Genomic DNA, 18,918 nt, shown 5'->3' with positions numbered 1-18,918 from the left:
AAAGTCTGTATGTTCAGCCTGAACAATTTGGTGTTCTCATGATAGGCTTAAAACCAGTGACAGGTTTAGTGCCATTTAACCAGGCATTTAAACTGAAGTGCTTTAGCACATACATTAACATATTAATTAAAAAATCTATGCATTGATAATCAGTCAAATACAAGACATAATTCCGGCTGAATTTAGAAATCTGCCACTATAAGCACATTAATAATGTAATCTAAAAATGTTTAAAGGCCTCATACTTATTTTGAGTTTATGAATATGTTATACACAGTAACAGAAATAATGCATATAATGTCATACATGTTGCATATCACCAAATATTAAAACCTTTATAAATGTTTTATGTAGCAATCATTTCATTATTATAGTATGTAGGGTTATGAATCTATTACACATAATAAACTTAAACTTCATGAAAAGGAATGCCACTCGGTTCTAATCTCAGCTTTAAATAAAAATGAAATGAAAAATGAAATTGAAAATGAAATTTGGAAAACTGGAGAGAATTTGACTTGGAACATTTTCATTTCATTGCTTTATTTTTTAAGAACAGTGATGAAGTTGCTTGGCAGTTTGAAATAAAAGATAGATCAACATCCATAAATATAATCTGTTAACATGTATATCTGTAAAATATACATGTTAACAGCATCCATCAAATGTTAAGCATAAATGCAAGATGTGACATTGTTCCTCCGTCTGTAACAAGTCATTGATATTGTATAGAGCTACAGCTAAGAGCTCTTAAAATGTAATCACACAAAATGAAAGAAAATCTTTCGTCTTTTAAGATTTATGTGTAAATGAGTGTTGAATTCCTGATTGTTAATATTATTTTAACAAAATGCATCACGTTAACAATCTGATGTGCTGCAGGGCCCTTATCTAATGACCCATTTCCAGATAAAATGAATACGTAATTTTGGTAAGAAAATGGAAGATCTCCTCCTCCGTTTTTTTGGTACTGAATACCCCTATTGCAAACCATCGATCCCGTATCACATATACAAAGCATTACCTTCAAAAGATCTGCCCCTGAGCATATTCATATGGTCCACTCTGGGCCTAATTAGCAACCAGTCAATGCAGAATTGATTGGGAAGCTGAGGGTTCACTTTGTGCCAGGTGGAAAGGGTGCTATACTGTACCGGGGTGACTCTTGCCATTTGTTTACCTGATGACCGTATTCAAGGTGACTTACACAACTTACATTTGTACATACTGTCTGTTCATGCAGCTGCTCCTGAGGCAACACAAGGTTAAGTACTGTGGTTAAGGGTACAAGAGCAATGCTCTACCCATTTTCCTCATCCACTGTGCCACACTCCCTCCCTACTGTTTGACAGGAAGTGCAAACCCAAACTGGGAACTCTGGAATGTGGTAGTTCAAGTGTGTAATGAGTGTCTTTTTTTTTTTTTTTTTTTTTTTTAAAAACAGGTAACAGGGACTACCTGGTGCATTTTCATTTTGACAATGTGCAAATCAGGAAGTTCTACTGAGAATACCTTGGGTCTTATGAACTTTAAAGGGGCATTGCAAATAACATTTATACATTACATTACATTTACATTATATTGTTGCCATTTAGCAGATGCTCTTGTCCGGATCAACCTAAATAGGTTACACTTTTGTCCATTTATACAGTTGGATATATACTAAAGCGATTGTGGGTTAAGTACCTTGCCAAAGGGTACAACAGCAGTATCCCAGTTGGGGATCGAACCAGCAACCTTTCGGTTACAAGCCATGTTCCTTATCTCTACACCACAATTAAAGGTATCTTCCTGGACAATGAAATGTTCACATCACACAACAAGTCTATGCATATCCTCAGTGCATAGCTATCTGTTCTTTAGGATCAGTTCTCTGACTTAAGACAGAAAACAGGTTTCGTTTTCTAGCTGTTTTCTACAGCTACTTTTCTTCTCGTTATATCAGTCAGGTAATAGGGTTTGTCTCTCTTGGAATATTTATTCATGTACATACAGTACATCACAACATTTACAGTTATCTTTGGATGGGAGTGCCTCTTTAGGTTGGCAACATAAATCATGCATCGTTATGAACTCTATATGATTTTTTTTACACATGGCTCAGTATCTACAAGTTCAGTCGCACGTTTGATTCTTCCACGGTTCTTCCTACCCCGTTTGTTTGCGAAGATAATGCAGCAATCTAAAAGCACATTCTGTTCACAAATTAAATTGCTTTCTTTGGGAGCTAAGAGTCAGTGTGTGGTCATTAATTATTTTTAACTGAAGATTTCACCCTGAGAGAAGACTCTGCAGGACAAGTTGTTCATTAATGTCATTATCATGCATATTTCAGACCATCAAACAAACATCATGATTATGCTCTCGTACCCTTCACATTATGAAAGTGGATGAAATAATTTTGCTTTTTTTAAACGCTAGCCAAAGTAGTTTGCTTTTGTTCATGCTTGCTTTTATTACTTCACTTTCTGCAAAGTTCTTTTTTCACCACTTATGAAGGTGGATGTAATATATGTGTCATTTTCTAAGGCCATCTTTGTTTGCATTTATTCACTTGGCAAACTTTCTCTGAGTGTGCAATGTATTCAGTACTCTTTTTCTCATGCCTGCATTTTCCCCTATCCTCTCTCAGTTTTATTCCACAAGTAAAACTTTTTTCAACGATGATTAAATATGCAGAAAATATTACTTATTCACACTGCAATTTTGCCAGCTCTTCATTTCAATTCAGAGAGAATATTAAAGAATATCATATTTAACAACATTTAACTATTCAGCAAGTGGGCCTCTCCACCCCTCTCTGTCTCTGCTGCTATGAGTGCAATTAAAACGTCTTTACAGTCTCTCTACTCGTTAGGATCCTGTGAAATATGAGCATGATCAGTTTAAATGACCAAAAAGGAACAGAAGAGTTTGAAATAAGCCTGCAAAACATCCATCCTGAGAGATTCACAGGTGTTTTATTGGAGTTGTACTGCAGCATGCCTTCGGGCTGGTTTCTGTCGGAGAGGAACATGACTGAACAAGTGCACTTCCTCCACTTCCTGTAGCGCAAGGAGGGACTGAGGTAAGGTTATGTGTGTGTATATACACATATCCAGTATATATGTATGTATAAGGCTTCTGTTTCAGAGGCCACGTGGTCAACCAGCAGTTTGTGATCCTGTCTGTATTCGCTCCACCCCCACTGCTGAGCACTTCTCTTCAGGACCCAGAGTTGAGTAAATCCAATGTAATTCACCCCAGTTTAGGTTTTTTTTTCCATTTTTATATTTGATCATATTTCTCTAAGCTCAGCAATTAATAACCTTTGGCTGCAGTGATAATAGCCCACTGCCTAGTCAAACATGGCCTGGACAGGCTCCCCACAATCTATATCCCCCTGCACCACCCCATACTCCCCAGCAACTTTAATTATGGGATATAAAACCTGACCTGTATCCAATTTTCTGGTGTAGACGAGTCCAGGCCGAAGATTAATGCCACTGGGGCCCAGTTCAATTAAGGGGGCCTTCCAAATAATAATTTAAAAAAGAGAACAACAGGAAAGAGCACTGGAGTTAAGAAAACATGGAGGATAAATAAGTTAATCCAATTAAAGTGGAGAACGGGGGGTGAGACCTGGGGTCCAAATGGAATGGTCTAACCACCGTTACGTAGGCTACCACTTGAGAAAACACTGCGGCGTTTTTAGACAGAAATCCGGGCCCGGATTCAATTTCACCACAGTGCGCTTTGCACTTTTTAAATTTCCATTTGATTTTTCTTTTTGCTTGTTTCAGCAACAAACTCCTTGTTTTGTGAACAACTATTATTCCATTGTAGAAGTAGCAATACCCCTCTCATTAACCTGTACACTAGAGATGCATTCTAGAACTAGGCTTAATAGGGTACCAATAGAGTAGCACTATTTAACTGCTGAAGGCAGTATGCTTTTGCAAGGCTTATCATATATTTTTAAAGTCTACAGAGTGGTTATGAGAGGCAGCTGCTTTGATGAAGTGTATGTCTTGTACTGCACTCCACAACCGAAATTCCCTTGTGGGGAAAAATAATTAGGTTTGATTTTGTAATGCCTAAATTCCTTACTGCATATTTTTATGTTTTTATAAATTTTGTTGCCAGTGTAATCATTACCATTTCAGCATTGTCAATTTTGCAACTTTGTGTGCGATAATATGTCTGCATATACCTCTAGGTGACCAATTCAGTGATATTTTGTTCAGAGGTAAAAAGCACTGGACAGCTCCTATTGTTTATAGCTAATAAATACATGCACCAGTGCATTTTAATGATGCATAAAGCAATTTTAGTTACATTAAATTTCATCAAACACATCTCATTATTACGGCAAGTTACTCTGCAATATGACAACTGGACACATTTGGGTTTTATTAAGGTTTGTACTCTCGTATACTCAACAACAGAGTAGGCAAACATTTAGGGTATTCAGGCAGAATCAAACACTGAGTTTCTACCCACTTTTTACATTACATTATTGGCATTTAGTAGACGTTCTTATCCAGAATGACTTACATCAGTTACAGGTTTTTTTTATAATGTTATCCATTTATACAGCTGGATATTTACTGAGGCAATTGTGGGTTAAGTGCCTTGCCCAAGGGTACAGCAGCAGTGCAGAGCAGGTAATCGAACCTGCAACCTTTTGGTTACGAGCCCTGCTCCTTAACCACTATGCTACACTGCCCACTCGAAGCGGTTGTGGTACCTCTCCGGCACGGGATCCCAGCTTGTGAGCTAGAACAGATTCTGCCAGTGCAGCAGTAGTTCAGGATCACTCGGCTGTGCTTTACATGCACTTTTCAGGATGGTTTAGTGCCCGCGGCGTGACACTCCAGCGCCAACTGACCGCGCCATCTCTCCGTGACCCAGGTTTGACAAGGCTGACTGACCACTTCTGTGTGTGCCTCTGCTGTCCCTCCCAATCTCAGAGATGAAAATGTTATGCATTACATTACATTCATCTAGTAGATGCTCTTATCCAGAGCAACTTTCAGCACAAAATAACAGAAGTGTAGCCATTCAAGCTGAATGAGCAACAGTGTCAGGGCAGACTAACAGCACTCCCTCCCACTGATGACACGTTATGACCCTATTTTGTCTACCTCATTGTTCTTTTTTGTGCTGACTTGTTGCTAAGAGTTAATGTGGGGAAATCTGTTGGTTCAAACTGAGACTGAAACCAATTTTCGGTGCATCACAATATTGTATTTAAAGCTGCAGTTAAACAGTTTCGCAACTTTCACAGTTTTTAGACTGACACTTCATTTATACTAATTTTCAGAAAGGAAACAAAACAATAATACTTGTTTATTTGTAACTCAAAAACTAACTATTCTTCTGCTATTTGGAGTTTAGAAGTGAAAGTTTCTTGGCATCAACAAAATTTTAATTCAAGGAAAAAAAAAAAAAAAAAAACATATACAGGTCTTTCCATTAGCAGCTTTATTGCCTTATCACTGTCCAGCCAACAAGAGCAAATTGTAATTCGAACTTAAAAGGTCAAGAAAAGCAAGCAGCGGGTTTGTTTTCAGGCAACGACTCCGATGGCCACAGCAAGTGGTCAGAGCGAAATGGGTTTCTCCCTCGTCAAAAAGACCACTGAACCATGTGTCAGGAAAGATTGCAGAGGGAATGGAGGAAATGCTTCCAGCAGAAAACAATGTTGTTGTTTTTTTTTTTTTAATCAAATACTTTACATTTCATTGCCCAATCACTGATGCAACAGATGTAGTATGATGACAACTTAAAGAACATTGTTGGTGCATCAACATTTTACAGTTTTATTTATTTATTTATATTTTCTGACCTCATATATTCCCCGACCGGCTGAACCCAATCTTCATTTCGGTATTGAAGCTGAACTGTGTTTTGAGCTGTTGTGCCTCTTTTGGCATTCGTGTGCAATTGCCTTTCAACTAGTTTTTAACTTTAACAGATTAAGAGTTTAGAAAAGTCCAGATCATACATGAGAGGAAGTATGTACTCATAAACCCTTAACGAAACACAATTTGCATTCATAAGAAAATGTTTTCTGAAGAGTGACATTGAACTGGTAATGTAAAATGTGATATAACATTTGAACTTCACTTCAGGTTCAAGTGTTATCTAGCCCTCATGCCAAAGTTTGGCCCTCTAACCAAAATTCTGACAAACAAAAATGGGTTTTAATTTTTGCATGAATCCTTTGTAATGAGTCCCTAACATTTGACAAAATGTGATACAACTTGCATTATGTGACACGATAGGGCCATTTGACTGCATTATGACACATGACAAAAAGTCAACATGTCTACCAAGAGGGCCCCTCCCACCAAATTTTTGGGCAAAAATAATAATCCTAAATATTTTTTTGAGCTATTTATGATTTTACATTGAAAAATCTCCTATTGACAAGCATGGATAGAACATTGAGAGTCTGAACATTCTAATACGACCAGCTGGTGTCACAATGGGCCACAGATGCAGACCATCTCCAAGCCTATAACTACTAGCTACTACCATTCTAGGCTATTTCAAGCCATCTTAAAGTTTGTTCTCAAACTTTCCTTCCTAGCTATTACTATGACTTTTTATAGCTTTGACTACATCCGGAGGAACTGCCTAATGAAGGGCTTTGTGAGAAACCTGATTGGCTGATTGTTCTGTGTAGTCTTGTCTGGACATGGTTCTGCAATTTGCGGGTCACTCAGCACCAGAGCAGCATTATTCACGCTTTTGCCCTTTTGCATTTGCCCGCTGTTTGCTTTAATGAGGTGAAAGTCTTGAACGTGTCGCTATCGCTCTGTCACTTCCTGTGAGCCCGGCTGGCAGCTCTGAAGGGTGACCCGCCTGACAAAAGGAGTACTCAGCCATGGTCGAAACGGCAATCAATCCCAGGCTGCCGTGGCGGCCGCAAAGTCTGTGCCGTCCCAGAAGGTCACAGAGGTAATTTCATTGTAATGATGTTGATCCTTATCATCACCACCATCATCATCATCAACAACAACTATGGGATTTAGTCAGCTGATCCTGCACAAAAATGTGGTATCCATACATGGTATAAAAATAAAAAAGAAAAATATATGTGTTTACAAAATATATGTATTTAATGTATTCTTTGACTTGAGATTTGACATTGAATAGGGCACGAATTGCAATTGCAGCGGATTTAAGCAAAGACTACATTGGAGTTTCCTTTTTGTTTTTTTGGTTTACAAAATTTTTAGATCATTTTGCTACATTACTTTATATTGATTACACTGGTTCAGGCCCAGACTGCAGTTAGGCTGAATCTTGTCTAGACTGTAGGTAGGTTAAAGCTGGCCTAGACTGCAGTTAGGCTGAATCTTGTCTAGACTGTAGGTACGTTAAAGCAGCCCTAGATTGCAGTTAGGTTGAATCTGGCCTACACTGCAGTTAGGTTGCATCTGGAAGATGGAGGATGAGGCAGTACATGATTCATATTTTCATGCTTTTTATGACAAGTGTTTTGCATTACTGCCCCTCCCATCTGAAAGCAAGTAAATGAGCCAATAAGTCAATATGTTTTATAATCATTAATATATGGGCACCACCCGATTCAGCTGAAATTCCCAAACTAACAAGCATTATTATTTACCATGCAAACCTACTGTCAGACAGGAGCCTTACACCACCTAGCCCTGCCAGACATCGGAGGCCTGATTCTGGTACAGCCAATTATATGAGAACACCATTAAAGCCTCAACAAATTCCCTGCAAGTTCAGAACAGCTTTTTGCATCATGCTTACCACTTCTTTTTTAACATACTTTTTTTGATGTTGTCCTGTTAATTGATGATCATGTGTATTATTATAATCTGTGTATTGCACATTACATTTTATTATTGTTACTATTAATAATAATAATAATAATAATAATAATAGTAATAGTAGTAGTAGATTTAATAAAAGATTCTCTTTTGTTCAAATATGTGCTCTATGAAAACAACAGCATACATTGCTCAATTGAACATATAATAAGAAAATATTTAATAACTCAGTTCTGATGCACAGCACAACGCTGACTAACTTTGTAACAAACTATTACAGTCGCTAACACCATTGGATTAAAACTTGGCATTACAGTGAACAACACACAAAATATGAAATGCAAATTCATCACTGGGGATAACAATACAGTTAACTTGCTAATTGCATCAACTTAGCAAGAAAATGCATGAAGACAACTACAGTTACTTGGAGCTCTACCTACTGAATGTGCAGAGGAAATGTGTGGAGATTGAGAAACTATTTCTCACCAAAAGTCCAAGGATTCTGACTCTCTGAATCTTACTTCTTCCTAATATTAATAGTGCACATGGACTTATTCAAATGCCGATGTTGGTTCTTCTCTTCCTGGTTCTGTTCACATATTATAAAAGGTAATCAACACATCTCTCCAACAAAAAGTTTCAATCGGAAGTACCACAGAATTTACTTCTAGCTGTAATTACTTATGAATCTTAAAAGTTACGAGAGAAAATGGCATGCCAAATTAAAAATGGGAGGCTGTCATAATCTGCATATTGTTCCTAAAGGTGTGAACTTATTTTTGCATGGATGCGAGCAGCACTCAAACTCTGGGTGTGTTATAGATCTATATTTTAGTCTTTACATTTTGTAAATTGTTATTTTTTGACAGCACTGAATTGCAGCATTACTATAAGCTCTGTGTTACAGTGTAATATGTGTTGTATTACTGTAAGGTTCCACTTCAAAAAATGCAAACAAAACACTTTACTGTTGGTAAACCAAAAAAAGAGCTTGAGTTAAGCTCAAGACTTAAAAAAATCGAAAGTTAATATGTGCCGTTTGCTTTTTATTGATCACAAATCAATATTGTATCACAAGGAACTACTTTAAAATGTCATTCATATTTATTTCAGAATCTGTGACCTTCAATGTCACAAATGAAGCTTAGATCATGGTTTACCAGTCTCCTTACATTAAGTGACTATGTGTGGGTGGACACTGTGATCCATTATCTACACATATAAGAGAGACATATTTTCATTTAACATGTACTCTGAGTGTGTCTGATGTTGATAAATTCATCTGATACTTATGTTTGTAACATAGCATGGACAAAATGTCCCAGTACGTAACTTTGCTGGTTCTTTTATTCTACACTGGTTGGACTCGGTGAGCAGAATGAATTTGTTAAAAGGTCATTTTTCATCTTTTTCATCATCGTTGAGTTTATATTCAGTTTATATTTTGTTGCATGAGATGAGACCTTACTGTTGGGTTCAGCGTGACTGTGTTTCTGTTTGTGCGTGTGCGTGTGTGTGTTTGTGTGTGTGTGTGTTTGTGTGTGTGTGAGTCAGTGGGACTGTGTACAGTGGAGACTTTGCGTGGGTGGATGGCTGTGTGTGCGTATGTATGCGGACATGCACACGTGTGTGTGTGTGTGTGTGTGTGTGTGTGTGTGTTTGTGTGTATGTGAGTCAGTGGGACTGTGTACAGTGGAGACTTTGCGTGGGTAGATGGCTGTGTGTGCGTATGTATGCGGGCATGCACACGTGTGTGTGTGTGTGTGTGTGTGTGTGTGTGTGTGTGTGTGTGTGTGAGACTGTTGGATACAGCTCCTCTCGCCATCAGCCAGAGGAACAATGCTTCACGAGAGACATCAAAGGAGAGTGTCTGCCAGCGTGTGACACTTGACCCCTCCATCTTTGTGCTGCGTGTCCAAGTGCCTTTACACACATCTCTGCGCTGCCTCCATGCCCCTCCACGCGTCACTTTTATTTAAGTCTATGTGTGCTTGGGGGGGGGGGGTATAAAAGGACAAACAGGGACAACGGCGTTTCCATTCCCCACACAGACGCTTAAATGCAGGCGTAGGAACTCCACCTGCTGTTAAGGCGTTTGAACCGTGGCGGATTTTACAAGCTAGCAGGCGAAAAGGGAATACCATCAGCTATATAATATTATGAGTGCACATATGCTTGAAATAAGAAAACAAGTGTGAAATAAAGTGAACTCGGCGGGACTGTAGTAAAGAGCCCTCAAGCCAAAGGGAATGAGAACGACCTGGGCGAGTGATGTGCCAGGAGTTAGGGCTCCCTTATGAACATTGATATCCATATGTGATCATTTTTTATGTTTAAGCCCTGAGATGGGCAGATGTCCGTTTGCCCTATGGGTGCAGTTTACCCTTTTCACAATGCACTTTGCTATTGTTTAAAGAATTCATGCAGGAGTTCCCTTTTGTTTCGATTAATGCTTTTGTGTCAATTTTAGTGACCATCAGCATCATAATGCAGATTGAAAAATGAATTCAAGTGCATGTTTGGGTGTATCTGGCCAGAGATTCATAATCTTGACATACCAAATCATACCTTTTAAAATCCCTCATGCGAATGGTTGGTTTGTTGCTAATTTCCCCGATTTTGGAGGAAGCACAGTCTGCCAGAAAGCAGCAAGGAAGACTAATCCAAGGAGATGGAGATAATTGTTTGGTGGGTGCTGACCAGAAATCAACCCATTTTATGAGCGAAGTAGGCAAAGTACAAACGTTCCCCAAACTCTACAAAAATGGCAAACCAGAAACGATAAAGAAGAACTAAGAAAAAGGAAAACAGAATAAAAACTTGTTGAAAATTAAATTGTTTTGCTCCCTGAGCTTGAAATAAACAGGCACTAATGAAAAAAGGCTTTGGGAATGACAGAGGTAGCTATGGCAATACATAGACCTGAATACATCTAAACCATAATGATGTGCTTTAAATAGCCTAGTTTTTTTGGGTAATGTGACCAAAAATCCTGTTGCTAATCCTGGTGCTGACAGTGCCATGCCATTTAGGGAAAATCTCTTCGCACCTTACTGGGCAACAGTGTCTCATTTGTCATCATTTAAACTGTCAAACTTCAGCAGTAGCGAAATGCTAACAGAATTACCAAGCTTATATTTGTACAGGCCAGTGCTTCATGCCACAAGGGCTTAAATTCATACCATAAAGTATCATAGGATAAATTCAAAAGGACAAACAAAGGGAGTTTAGATTTAATTGAGGCCTGATTCCAAACAACGCTAGTTTAAACACACAACCCTCCCCCTGGATTAAAAAATGCCTAATAAAAGTGACTTTTTTATGAATAATGTGGAGTTAAAATTGCAGGGTGAATTCTGAAAGTCCACTGCTCCGATGATGATAATCTGTCATCAATCACTAAGGACTCAAGCAATTAAATTTCACTTCATTTTCCTAAGGAAACCTTTATGTATTACATTTCATTTATGTATTGGCATTTCACTGAGTCTTACTAAAGCTACTGAAGCTCTCAGGTTTAAGGAATATTAATTTGCTCTTAAGTCATTTTGGAGTAAGACAGTGGATGATCATATATATATGACTTTGTGGTGCCATTCATGTGAACTGAGACAAGGATTACACTTTGAATTTTGGCAAACAATATATCTTAAACCTGATACATTTAAGATATGTGGCTAATCATTTACAAATATTTACTTTTTTCCACTTCATGTCAGAGCGAACATATTATCATACCCTCGTTAAATTAAATGTGATCTCTATGTAAGCAATACTTACATTCCCCTTGCTTTAATTGTTTGAAGATTCATGCCTCATTTAATGCCTTCAACTTAATTGGCTCTCCTATTTTTCTAATTATATGATTTTTTTCTTTTAAAAGGACATGATTGTTCCCTAATAGCAGCTTTGCTCCTCAGTCTCTGATTAACTTTTTAACAGAACAAAGACCAAATGTGAAATATCAACTGACAAAACTGCTGGATTTAGGAGCAACCTGGTTATATGCAAATTATACTAATATTAATAACTTTAATTTTCCACATATTTATGAAGTTTTTTTTCTACTCATATATAGTACCGCTCAAAAGTTTAAACACACTTTTCTTTATTTTTATTATTTTCCACATGTTGGAATAATAGTGCAGACATCAAAACTATGACATAACACAAACGGAATTATGCAGTGACCAAAAAGTGCTATAAACAAATCAAAACTCTCGTATATTTTAGAGTCTTTAAAACAGTCAAAAAAGATTTTTTTTTTTTTTTTTTGGATGGAAATTCATACATTGGCATCGCCTTCACTATTTATAATTGTATACGGAATAAATTTCAAACATTTAAGCATTTAAGCATTAAGTCTTCAGACTATGTAAATGTATTTGAAAGCATGTTTCCCATTATCCGAATCAGGCGTGTCCTAATCTTTTGACTAGTAGTGTATACATGATTTTATTTAAATATTATTTAATCAATTATTTACCTACTCTTTGGATTTTACATTTTATATTAGTTTTAGGAGCCATCTTCGGTACTGCACAGATTAAGATCTTTGCTTCGGCAGCACATCTTTAATTACACATAGCAAGGGAAATCACACTGCGCCACAGAGCTCAAGAACAGAAATTAAGGTGCTCTCATCTGCTAACATAATCAAAACACTCAGGCTCAATCATGCTCAGAACACAAAGCAACAAGTTTAACTTGCAACAGCAGGCCAAGGACCTACTACAATTAAAAATGGATAAACTGTGTGGAAGACTTAAGTGTAGTCTTTTCACGACCGTATGACCATATGAATTTTAAATCAATCTTATCACTGGAGGTAATGCTATACTAATGAAAATAGGATATATTATTTATATCCTAATTACATTAAGCTACAATAACAGACAGAATGATCCCTTGTTATGGAGGAAAAAAAAATGATGGTGGTTTTCTAATAATGGTTATGCAAACAAAATGTTAAAAGGTTAACGGCATTGTATTTTTGGTTAGATACAGAGTATAGGGAACATGCCTCCAAAGTTTATACTGAGAAAGTTATGAATTATTAAAATTTGACAGCGTGATTTACATAGACAGCCCAGCATCTGTTCTGAATTTCTGAATTCATACTATATTTATGTGAAAGTCCTCATTAATGACTTTCATCATGAATTAGTCTGTTGCGCTAATTAGCATATCACTGGAGAATTATCATATCCCTCTGATTGGTTGGGGTGTGGTGTCATTTAATGGTCATTCCATCAGAATCAAATAATGAAGTCACCAGATATTTAAATGGCATTGCTCTGTGCAGGCTTCCACAACCAAGTGAAGGCATGCTTCACACTGAAACATAATGACAGCAAAAAGAGAGTAGTGTGCGCAACCTTAGTCTACTATTTTATTTCCAATATTTATTAATGTATTTCTGATTAAAAAAAAGAAAACAAAATTATGGGCCTCAGTCTCTTCAGGGGCACACCGAGAAGAGGTGATCTTTCAGCGGTGCTCAGAGGTGACCTGCAGGTATATGCTGGCATACAAAGAAATGGGCTTGGGAGAACGCAGACACTTGAGATAGGAATCAGGGTGGTGTCAAGGTGCGCTCTTCAGACCCGCCAAGGACAGGTTTTGTGAGGATGGAAGCATCGATCTCAGTGTCTCAATGGCTGGTAATGGCGAGAGCAGAGCTGAAAAAGGACCAGTCTGATCCATCCTGCCAGACACCGGCAGTGAGGTGGCTTTGATCCCCGCTCACAAACACGCTCCATCCCAGCTCTATTGCAGATAAAGGCTTAGCAACCTTCACATGAAAATTGTGTCATTCACTTAAATTCCTTGCTTTATTTCTGAGCTAAATGGGTTTATTGATCTCTGAAAGAGTCTTCTGAACCCCGGTCTAGCAAGAACAGATGTATTAATTTTAAATATTCCCGATCAATAACATGGCAGACAAGGCATTTTTATGATTAAACAAATTTTCACTCAGCTGGTTCTGCTGGATTTCAGCTGCTGTGTTCATGGTAATTTTCTTCAGTTTCCCCAAATGAATTATATATAAAAGATAAGAGTAAGTCATTTTCAAGAAGACTATGCATTAGGACTCAGTGAGATGCCCGTGGCACAGATCAAAATCAGGTACTTTCACCTTGTTTTGGTTCTTTGGCTACTCTTTTGTATATGAATTGTATATTCATAACAATTCTGATGATTTGCAAGAACACATGCTGTCTAATTCCAAATGTGCTTTCCCAGTCTTTTCCCCACTCAGTTATCTGGGGTCTGTGAAGAATTATATTTGATCTTCCTCTTCCAGCCTGTGTGGTTAGGAGCTGAGCAACTCCCTGACAGAGATCAGCAGATAAGGGAGTTTAGGTCATGCCCTCCCACTTAATGAAACCTCCAATGACGCAACAGCACAAACAAAGCAAATAGTTCACTTCATTTAAAAAAAACAGAACCCCTCTTTTTCTCTTCTTTTCGTTACTGGAAAATCGAGGCCCAAAGGAATAAGACTAGACTGACTCTTTCCAACCAATCAGGGCCTCACTTCCTGTTGAGAGCCCTCCTCCCCTAGGAATTGTAGTTCACCAGAAGAGGGCAGTGCACATGAGTAAATGAGGTAGGATGCTGAGATGGGGGTCAGGCGGATTTTTCTCCCTTGGTGAAATAGGGTCCTGAGCTTTGATGAGCTAAGGGGAGCGTGCAGTAGGGCTTAATGCGAAAGAGGTGCATCCGCATTGAGCGTACAGAGGAGGGAGTTCGTATTTATTGCAACGTAAAGGTCACTGCGCTCCTGACTTGGTTTCTTAGCACTCTGTTTCGCTCCTGAGTTTTACTCCACCTGCTGCCCGCGGAAGCATTTGGGGAAGGGCTGGAGAAAACCCACAGAGAATGAACTGGGAGCAGAAGAAAGGTCCGTATATAAAGAAAGGGGCCTGACCAGGATCACTTAAGAAACACAAATTGGGAACACTCTTGTCTACTGGCAGTGTGGCTGAGTGGTTGAGGAATCTGACGTGTGACTTTCAGCTTTACATCACGAGTGTTGAACTATAGAACTGTAAGATGTGTACACTGTGTTTTAATGCGTCATAGCCGGAATTCATGAAGTACAGAAGGATACAATTGAAATGTATATAACGCACTGGCACCCATGCAGAGGTACAAGACATAGCTTCTGGAAATGAATTGTCCATTTATGTTCAGTAATAGGAAAAAAAAAAAAAAATCAACAAAGTGGGGGAAAAACTAAAAACAAATAAAAGTGCATGGGATACAAAACACAGCACCCCCCTCAGCTTTGGTAATCCCCTTGTGCTGATAAGAGCTCCATTTTGGTTAATTATTTGACATATTTTAACTAGGAAAATTTTTTATGAAATTTAATTAAATGTGGGCTCAAAGTGCGCAGCAAAGACCAACAGCCAGGAACTTATCAACATTAAAACAATCATGACAAAAGACCAGGTAGGTTTATTGTATTTGTGGTAAATTTATGATTATTTCCAGATTAAAGCCACATTCTTATCAACATTTCTTTTATATTCATATTCATTTATATGAAACTTTGAATGTATCCAACTAAAAACAACTCAGGCCCATCTCTCTTTCAAAGTGAGGTATGCTTGTATTACAAAAAGATTGTGAGAGGAGTGTTGTGTGTAGTGTACAAATGAGGAAATCTAAGATCTTTTTAATCTTAAAAACAATATTATTTATAAGGAAAACAGCATCTGTAAAATTCTCAAAGATCACTTTCCAAACTGAAAACCAAGCAAGGAGGACTGGGATTGACAATCTAACCAGTGAGTAGGTACTGCTGACACCCAGTTGATACTGTTGATATGTGATGACACTGAACTTCTTTGTGCCCAGAAGGAGAAAAATACTGAGAAATGCAGTGGGGTAAGAATATTTATTCAATTTTTATCTGTGTTATTTATTTACTTGACATTTTAAGAAAATGATTGTGAGTTGTCTGGAACTGTATGTCAGGTTGCTGTAGGAAGACATCTCTGTGCAAGGTGAAGGCAATAAAATTCACTCATGCCCCACCCCACCTGTCCAAACATCTGTATTTTAAACGCTGAGGACATTTGTTAAATATGACGCTGATGTCAGACGACTGAAACCTCAGACAGTTCACATGAATGGCACTACGGAGCAATGCACGAAAAAAAAAGGCTGCTGGAGACATTAGCGAGTCTGTTCTTGGCCAGAAAGCGCTCCCGCTCTTTCCTAGTGTGCGTTAAAAGAAATTTAATACACCCTGGAGCTTTCCTGGCCAGCCCTGATGTAGCACACCGTAAGGCCGAACTGACAGTGCAGGGGACATGCCGGTAAGCAACTCCGAGCTGTGCTGGAATAGGCTGCTGGAATGCTTTGTCAGAATTTGTTACCGTAGCAAAATCTGCCATGTAAAGGAAACCAATCTTGACACATCGTCAGAATATACTAACTAGCAAGATTATGAGGAAAAATAAAGATTCACTGAATGTGTAGGTAGGCTTCCACATACAGATACTACAATAGTAGTAATGTTATATAATTCTTTTATTACATATATATATATATATATACACATATCAGATATGTTTATCAGATAATGTGATTGCTAAACTGATGTCATGATCAGTTTAGCAATCACATTAATGTAGCAAATGAAGGCACGAACAGTTCATTCGTCATTGCAGTGTGAAGAATGTAGGGTGTGGCCACCCTAGTTCAAATTTACCTGTAAGACCATGTAAGGTTCATATCTCCTATGTGCAGTGACACAGCAGCGCACGATTCTATTCCTGTCCCAAAAGCTTCACTCTTCCAGCGGTAACATGGAGGAGGAGCTGGCCCACAGGGGGCAGTGTAGGGCCAGGATGTATTAAGAGAGGTCATAACATCTAAAACAAGATGGAGACTGAATTCAGGAATAAGCCCCGTCTCCCACGACAGCCTGTTGCGGACATTTGATGCGTGCTCAGCAGATCCAAGGCCACTCTGTGTGTCCCTCTCGTCAGCCGTGGAAATGAGGGTGACGGCCGTTCGTCTTCAATGCCTGTTTATTCCAGCGCAGTTTGGGGTCGTTTACCGGCGTGTCCCTAATCATTTTGGTCACACTGTATGAGCATTTGTGTAACGTAGCTGTTTTGCTGTTTCATCTGAATCAAAGCAGGCATTTGTTCTAACTAGGTTTAAACCCAAAGCGCTACTTGGTTTCCAATTTAACAGCAGTATGTTTTGATCCTGGCAGATTCTGCCAAGGCTGGAAAAAGTGGAGACCACTGATAGGATGCATCTTGTCAGGGGTGGTAAACTGTCCAGTTCATTTCAGTTCATGTTCAGTGTTTATTTCACAGAACTGCTATGATAGGGAAGTTTATTTAAAGCTGTCTCCACATGCAGTACAACTGTGAGATTGTTACACTGTGCTGATCCATCTATATTCAGTACATAAGTATAGTGATTGAATGGCTCCATCTCTGTCATTGATTGACTAAATTCTGAGGGATGAGAAAATAATTAAATGACGATGCAACAGAAGTTTGATTCCACGATATTTCAGGTTTTCGGAGCCCTTGACCTTAGATTGTATGTCTAAGGTATGTCTTGTATGTCTATCTGTAGCACCATACATGGTTACATATTTTTCCACATATTATATTGATAAATAATACTGTCTCTACAGTAGTATGTGTATGTGGAAGCCTCTCCTACCCATCAAAAGAATCTGAATTGTCCTCATTATCATCACCTGTCAGGTCTTCTATCGTTACACCTCAATTAGGCTTTGGAACTTGCATTTGCATTGTAAAAACCTTTCACCTCACAGGTTTTTAGGATCATCTACACACCAATGCACTGAGAGTCTGTGCCAATCCACACCCCAAAATTAACAGTCACACCCCGTTCCGTGTAAGTGATAAGAAATGCAGAGTGAGAAAAAGCTAATCCAGCGGAGCTGTCATTTCCCCCAAAATAATGACATACATACGCAATGTGCACCTTTTAAGTAACTGAACCTGCTTTTAGTGGCCTTTCAGTAGCGGCCTTAATGAGTTTCTATTGGTTGTGTTGTGAGCGCCTCAGACAGTTCCTTATTGAAAATGAAATCTGGTTCTCAATTAACTTCCATGGTTAATGGATGGTAATAAATAACATGTATATTATAACTACATTCAGCATTAAAGTTTTCACTTAAGAGGTGATTTAAGAGGTCATGGCTGGCTCAGTGACACACGAAGTGAAGATCTGGAGTGTGCTGTCCCTGTGCATGAGAAACTAGGGCTGTGCGATATGACCAAAATTTCATATCCTGATATAGGTCATTTCATATCCCGACAACGATACATATCATGATATAGCACATTTTCTGTAAATTCAATGAATAAATAGTTTAAATAAAACGACCACATGGAAAGGCCTATTTCTTATTACATTTTGAATTATATACTCGACGGATAAAAGGTACTTACTCATATTTGATTATTTTTCTCCTTTTATTTAGAACCTTTGTGCAAATTTTCAATTAACCCTTTGGCGCATATGTGCAATTAAATTGGATTAGATTGGAAAAATTCTAGCTAATTTTAGCTTTGAGGAAACAATGATTTAACGTTAAAAAATATAGTAAATGCTAACTGAAAACTATGAGAAGCTTAATAACGCTAATGAAAATATAACAAACCGTGTAAGGTAACACGCGCACTACATAGCATAAAAATACATTACGTGTGAAAGGGTTAAGCGTGTAACAAAATATAAAATGTTAATGTATAAAATATAAAAAGGTAAATCGATAACACTTTTCAACTATAGTTCTGTGTCACGTTCACTTTCCTGCCTGCATCCGTGCCATGTGGAAGAACGCAAAGCATCATCCAAATGATGAAAAATATTGCCGTAAAGTGTGTGATTTGCGACAACGAAATAAATGATAGAGCATAATATTAAACGATAGACGTTTTTCTATCATCACACGATACATATTGTCATATCGCGCAGCCCTATAAGAAACCTTACAGAAAATGGCGGCATGACAATCTACGATTGTCTCCTGCCAGCTTTCAGACCAGCGCTGTGTATGGGGTGGGCCAGGCGGAACGAGGGAGGAGGGGAAACAAAAAGCCCCGCC

General features: G+C 38.3%; 1 protein-coding gene across 21 annotated transcripts in view; it reads right to left on the bottom strand.

The window, feature by feature from the left end:
• The window catches only part of nrxn2b (neurexin 2b), a 618,578-nt gene that overhangs the window by 445,961 nt on the left and 153,699 nt on the right, over positions 1 to 18,918 (bottom strand). The gene's annotated exons all lie outside the window — the stretch shown is intronic.

The sequence above is a fragment of the Megalops cyprinoides genome, chromosome 16 (genome assembly GCF_013368585.1).
Source record: "Megalops cyprinoides isolate fMegCyp1 chromosome 16, fMegCyp1.pri, whole genome shotgun sequence".
Classification (NCBI taxonomy): Eukaryota; Metazoa; Chordata; class Actinopteri; order Elopiformes; family Megalopidae; genus Megalops; species Megalops cyprinoides.
Note: the sequence above shows the minus strand (reverse complement) of the source record. Positions and strands in the feature narration are given on the sequence as shown.